At 43.1% G+C, this 7,192-nt stretch overlaps 1 pseudogene; it reads left to right on the top strand.

Annotated features, from left to right (window-relative positions):
* Nucleotides 1-500: 500 nt before the first annotated feature.
* Nucleotides 501-2,174, top strand: LOC118910106 (MAP/microtubule affinity-regulating kinase 3-like; annotated as a pseudogene).
* The last annotated feature ends 5,018 nt before the right edge of the window (nucleotides 2,175-7,192 follow it).

Here is a 7,192-nt window from a genome sequence, read left to right as displayed (position 1 = left end):
CGGCGAGGCTCTGAGGTATCGGGAGCGGCGGCAGCGGCCACCGGGTGGAGGCCAAGGCAGAAAACAAGCCGGAGGGACAGGAGCAGCCGGGCGCAGGCGCCACCTCCGCAGCTCCCTCCATGGTCGGCACCTGTGGCCCACAGCGGCCTGCCTCGCACTGCATCTTCTCTACATCCTCTTCCTCTCCGGGGGCTGCTGGCAGCACTCTGTGGAGGGCCCGGCGCTGAAATCCGTGGCGTGACGGGCGAGGGCAGTGGAGGAGGTTAGGGGGTCTGGGCCCACGGGGCTCCTCAGTGTGGCCGCCGGGGCCTGGGGGGCATGGGGCCTGGGGGGCATGAGCCCTGGGACCCGCTGGGGGACAGCCCGGGCCCAGCCCGGGATCTAGGCGGCCATGGGGCAGGGGAGCCACCCTCCGGGCACTCAAGGTTGCCCTCGCTGACCCCCTGGGGCCACGCTGTTTTGTTTTACCCTCACATTGTACAGAAGTGAAGTGAAGTAAAATGTCCACTCGGACCCCATTGCCAACGGTGAACGAATGAGACACTGAGAACCACACATCACATGGAGATGGGCAACAGGAAGCTACCTCTCTCACTGGGTGCTCTGGAGCTCTGTATAGAAACTCTGTAGCTTCCTGTGCAGATGAACCACCTCACATTGGAAACTGTAGACTGTTCATCAGCAAGGAGAATTTTGCAAGAATGAAATTGGCAAGATACATCCTTACAGGCAGAGAGGTTGCAATAAAAGTAATGACAAAACTCAGTTGAATCCAACAAGTCTACAAAAGCTCTTCAGAGACGTAAGAATAATACAGATTTTAAATCATCCAATTCTAGTGAAGTTATTTGAGTTCATTGAAACTGACAAAACACCCTACCTAATCATGGAGTATGCAAGTGGAGGTGAAGTGTTTGACTATTTGGTTGCACATGGAAAAATGAAGGAAAAAAAACAAGAGCTAAATTTAGACAGATAGTGTCTACAGTCCAATACTGCCACCAAAAGCGAATCGTTCACAGAGACTTCAAGGCTGAAAATCTATTGTTAGATGCTGATATGAACATTAAAAGAGTCGACTTTGGTTTTAGCAATGAATTAACTGTTGGCAGTAAACTGGATATGTTTTGTGTCAGTCCTCCATCTGCAGCCCCAGGGCTCTTCCAGGGCAAGAAATATGACAGGCCAGAAGTGGACATGCTCAGTGTCACTCTTTACACCTTGGTCAGTGGTTTCTCCCCTTGGATGGACAGGACCTAAAGGAACTGAGAGAGAGGGTATGAAGAGGGAAACAGAGAATCCCTTCCTACATTTCCACAGATTATGAAAACCTTCTCAATTGTTTCCTGGTGCTAAATCCAATAAAACGAGGCATTCTAGAGTAAATCATGAAGGACAGGTGGGTCAACACAGGGCATGAGGAAGATGAACTTAAAACATTTGTTGAACCAGAACTGGACATCTCAGACCAGAAAAGAATAGATATTATGGTGGGAATGGGATACTCACAAGAAGAAATTCAAGAATCTCTTAGCAAAATGAAATATGATGAAATCACAGCTACGTATTTGTTGTTGGGGAGAAAAGCTTCAGAGCTGGATGCTAGTGACTCCAGCTCTAGCAGCAATCTTTCACTCGCTAAGGTGAGGCCAAGCAGTGATCTCAACCACAGTATTGGCCAGTCTCCTCACCACAAAGTGCAAAGGAGTATTTCTTCAAGCCAGAAGGAGAGGCAGTATAGTGACCATGCTGGACCAGCTATTCCTTCAGTTGTGGCATATCCAAAAAGGAGTCAGACTAGCACTGCAGATAGTGACCTTAACGAAGATGGAATTCCCTCCCAGAAACCAGGTGGCACTGCTGGTGGAGGAAAAGGAATCGCTCCAGCCAGTCCTATGCTTGGGGATACAAGCAATCCCAATAAGGTGGATATTTGGGAGCGCAAGAAAAGCTCCACTTTCCCGAGTAGTAATACAGCATCTGGAGGAATGACACGGCAAAATACCTATGTTTGCAGTGAAAGAACTACAGTGGATAGACATTCAGTAATTCAGAATGGCAAAGAAAACAGCACTGTTCCTGATCAGAGCACTCCAGTTGCTTCAACGCACAGTGTCATCAGTGCAGCCACCCCAGACTGAATCTGCTTCCTCTGAGGCACTGCCAGTCATAGCACATTCTCAGGTCAGCCCTGGGAGTGGTGAACTGCCACCTACAATAGCCCGCCAGCCTCACCTAGCCTGTCCCATGAAGCCACATCATTGTCACAGACTTGAAGCTGAGGCTCCACTAATCTTTTTAGTAAATTAACTTCAAAACTCACAAGGAGGGTCGTCCCATAGCCTATCCCCAGCCTCCCCATCATCCCCCAACTCCTCCCCCTGGGACTAGGCTGGAATGGAATCTGCCTCTGAAACTTGGGTGGGTGGAGGTGGAGCCAGGTATCACTCACCTGGCTCTTTACCTCCCTGACCATGCTTAATGTCAACTGGTGTTCAGCTCTCTGGGCCCCAATTGCAGGGGGATGTGCAGCAGTTAGGCCTCTCTAAACTTTAGTTATGGGACAGTCAGCTTTCTGTCCTTACATTTTGGTCTATAACAGGCTCTTAAATAAAATCTTGCACAACATTAAAAAAAAAATTCTCCTACAAGCGGTCCTGATAGCTTCCAGTTTGGTAAACACATTGACTTGCTAGGAGGGTGATGTGCTAGAAGGCGGCATGGAAGTTCTATGCCCCTGCACCTCCCACATACACACCTTCCATGCATCACTCTCATTTGGCTGTTCCCGAGTTGTAGCCTTTTAACTCTGGGGAGAAGAAATCCCAGGGAAAAATATCTCTAAAACTGAAATCAGTCAAAGGGAGAAATAAAGTTTAAAACTCATTTATTGCTTACAAAATGCAGTCTGGGGCCATCTCTTTCCTGCTCCAGCAGAAGCAAGCAAGACCTCCCCCTAACCTCTCAGGTTCAGATAAGCCCTCGGTTGCCCAGGTAATCACCCACTGATATGGAGATGAACTACATTCTCCACCCCTGAGGAATGCCTGTTGATATGCAGATGCACTAAAGCCAGGTGAGATATTCTGGAAATATTACAACTTTACCCACAAGCCTCTGTAATAAATCAGTAAAATAAGTAAGGTGTTGTCCGGAGTTCTGTGAGCCATTCTAGCAAATTATCAAGCCAGAGGAGGGGTCATGGGATCCCCTGATTTATAGCTGGTCAGTTAGAAGTACCAGTGGCTCAAGACTTGTGAATGACCTCTGAAGTGGGGTAGTCTTTTGGGACTGAGCCCTCAGACCTATCGGGTCTGCACTAACTCTGAGTAGTATCAGAATTGAATTGAATAGTAGGACCCAGCTGGTGTCAGTAAGAACCTCCACATGTGGGTAAATCTGGTCCCTGTTAATCCATCTTGGCTGGAAGTAAAAATCTCCCTTTTCATAAGTGTAAATGAATAAAATATTAAGTTAATATAGAATCAACAGGTTGACTGAGTGTTAAAAGAATGTACCCACATTATCAAAGCAGTAGTAGAATAACTGGACAGTTATGCACAACTTAAGCATCAGTAAGGTGAAAAAGAAAATAAAATAGTATGGTATTTGTGTAAACTTACTAAATCCTCCAGTCTTCCAAGTAAAAAGAAACAAAACTTACTAGGCAAGATGGAGGTGAAAAATCTATTCTTAAAGAATATATGTAATTAAAAAAAAATTTTAGTAGCCTAACTTAAAATTTTTTTAAATATGAAATTAATTTTAATCTTTTTAAATTAACCCAATATGTACAAAGTATTATTTCAATGCATAATAATGTAAAAGTTATTAAGAAGATATTTTGCATTTATTTCTACTAAGACTTTGAATCTGGCATTATTTTATATTTCTAGCACATCACAGTTAAGACTTGTCACATTTCAATTGCTCAATTATCACTTGTGGCCAGTGGTTACCATAATTAACAGAGGGACTGCAGAAAAACTTAATGAGACTATGAAATTAAAAAGAAAAAAAGGGGAAAGATAAAAAATGAGGTGAAACAACAACCCAAAGAAAAAAGAGACTTTTAATGTCCTGTCCATATCCATCAGCCTCACCCTCTGTGGTCTCTCCTCCATAAGGCTTGGGATTTCTGGGAATATCTGTGACACTCTGCCTGAAGTCATTTTTCTGACCAAAGCAAGATGCCCCACCCACACTCAGGGCAAATGAGAAGTGTCTATGTTAATGCTCCCAAGAAACAGCCTACAACCAATGACAGACAAGAAGCTGTGGAAAAATTACTCCAGCTTCTTTGCCTGTTGGTTGGAACAACTCACATATGTTCTACAGTGTTACAGAGTTCCCTGTATATTTTAGCTACTGCCCACAGTGGTTACTTGCTTGATAATATTATTAAATTCCTTCCCTTTCATGTCTTACTTCCCCATTCCTCTATTAGTCTTTCCTGAAACGGCCTCTCAAATAAATTTTTGGCACTCTTATATTTGGCTGTGCTTTCAGGGAATGCAAACCATGACACATAGTTTAGGAATAAATTGGGAGCCAAAACAACTCTAATACAAAGCCATTAAAAAAAATCACAAACAGGGTAGACACAAAATAATACCAATTACTGGTATAGGAGAAAGGCTTGACAATCACAGTCTGCAGATTTTTTTAAAAAAGAAATATTAAAGCAACTTAAAGAGAAGAGAAGATACTTGAAGGACTAATTAAAGGGAATTCAGGTACTGGAACTAAAGAAACTAACAAATGGATCAGAAACTGTACTTGAAATTTTGTAAAAAAAAAACACAAAAAAACAAGAGAATTTTCCTGATTAGAAGAAGGGATTAATTTGGAATACCTTGTTCTTAGAAAAATGTTGACATATGACAGCTAAACTGAGATATATCCCAATGGTTTTTGTATTTCACTAAGAAAAAATTCTTTACATATCCAGGCAAACACTAATTATTTACCAGAAAAAAAACAAGATAGTCCCCAACTTCTCTAAGAATTATTCAATATCTGTGAAGTGCTGAGAAAAAGAAGGTGAGATCTGAGAATATTTTTCTCAGTCAAGTGGACATTCAAATATAAAGGCAAGAAACAGACAAATAGACAATCTCAGTCATAGATAAACTCAGGATTCATGTGATCTTTTTGAGAAAACAAGAAAAATCAGAGCTGAATAACCAAGACAAAGGGAGAAGCCACAATTAAAAGACTGGTGACAGGAATCAATTAATTTACATATAGAGTTAAAACTAAGCAATTGCGGAAAATACCCAGAGAGAGAGGATTAAAGATGGAGGTGTGAGAGGAGAGACAGAGGCTTCCTCCTAAAACTGGATACAATTAGAAAATTTAATTGGCGCAACTAATCCTGAGAGAGCAACAGGAAAGAGGACGGCGTCAGACTGCACACACCTGGAGAAAAGAGCAGACCTCAGAACGGGGTAACGTACCAGAGCTGTGGCTGCAAGGGACCCAAGCCCCTCCCCCACCCCAGCTCACCGGCGGGAGGAAGACAAACGGAGCAGGGAGGGAGTGGAAGGCTTGGGACTGCTGAATACCTAGCTCTGGAGATCTGCTCTGGGAGCACAAACCTAACTTTCATGAGACTGACATGACTACCGGGTTGGAAAGTTAATACAGGCAGAGTTCCTGGGGAGACTGGGATTCCTGCTGCTTGTGGAAAGCAGGGATCCATATCCGGCTGCTCTGGGACAAAAACTTATGCCTGTGTGCCCGGCCCACTGGCTCAAGCAGTGGAGACAAGCACAGCAGCCAGGAGGTGGGGAACAGCTCTTTCCTACCCCCAGGCACCAGTACCGCTCCCCTGAGAACCCCGATATTGCTTCAGGGGCTCAGCAGCTCCAGAATAGAGCTTCTGGACACTAGAGGGCGCCATATACAAACATGAAATGCCAAAGGAACCTTGTCCAGAGTGAAATTGTTAATACAACTCCTGAGAAAGATTTAAATGATATGGACTCTTCCTGAAAGGGAGTTCAAAATAAATATAATCAACATCCTAATGGAGGTACAGAAAGACATCCAAGAACTCAGGAATGAATTCAGGTCAGAGATCCAATCATTAAAGAACACGATGGAGGGTATTAAAAGCAGGTTGGATATGGTGGAGGAGACAATAAATGAAATAGAAATCAGAGAAGAGGAATACAAAGAAGCTGAGGCAGAGAGAGAAAAAAGGATCTCTAAGAATGAAAGAATATTCAGAGAAATGTGTGACCAATCCAAGCAGAACAATATTCACATTATAGGGATACCAGAAGAAGAAGAGAGAGAGAAAGGGATAGAAAGTGTCTCTGAGGAGGTAGTTGCTGAAAACTTTCCCAATCTGGGGAAGGACATAGTCTGTCAGGCCATGGAGATCCACAGATCCCCCAACACAAGGGACCAAAGGAAGACAACAGCAAGACACATAGTAATTAAAATGGGAAAGATCAAGGATAAGGACAGACTGTTAAAAGCAGCCAGAGGCAGAAATAAGATCACATACAAAGAAAAGCCCATCAGACTAACATCAGACTTCTCAGCAGAAACCTTACAGGCCAGAAGGGAGTGGCATGATGTATTTAATGCCATGAAGCAGAAGGGCCTGGAACCAATATTATTTTATCTGGCAAGATTATCATTTAAATTTGAAGGAGGGATTAAACAATTTCCACATAAGCAAAAGCTGAGAGAGTTTACCTCCCACAAACCATCTCTGCAGTCTATTTTGGAGGGACTGCTATAGATGGAAGTGTTCCTAGGGTTGGATAGCTGTCACCAGAGGTAGTAAAATCACGGTAGGTAGGGTGGAGCAGCTGATTGTGAGGCAAATACAAAATTAAATTGATTATCTCCAAAGTCAATCAAGGGATAGACAAAAAGTACAGAATTTGATACCTAATATATAAAGAATGAAGGAGGAAGAAAAAGGAGGAGAAATAGAAAAGAACCTTTAGATTGTGTTTGTAATAGCTTACTAAGTGAGTTAAGTTAGACTCTTAGATAGTAAGGAAAGTAACCTGGAACCTTTGGTAACCACGAATCTAAAGCCTGCAATGGCAATAAGTACATATCTTTCAATAATCACCCTAAATGTAAATGGACTGAATGCACCAATCAAAAGACACAGAGTAATAGAATGGATAAAAAAGCAAGACCCATCTATATGCTGCTTACAAGA

The sequence above is a fragment of the Manis pentadactyla genome, chromosome 3 (genome assembly GCF_030020395.1).
Source record: "Manis pentadactyla isolate mManPen7 chromosome 3, mManPen7.hap1, whole genome shotgun sequence".
Taxonomy (NCBI): Eukaryota; Metazoa; Chordata; class Mammalia; order Pholidota; family Manidae; genus Manis; species Manis pentadactyla.
The sequence above is the reverse complement of the archived record's forward strand: the minus strand, read 5'-3'. Positions and strand labels throughout refer to the sequence as shown.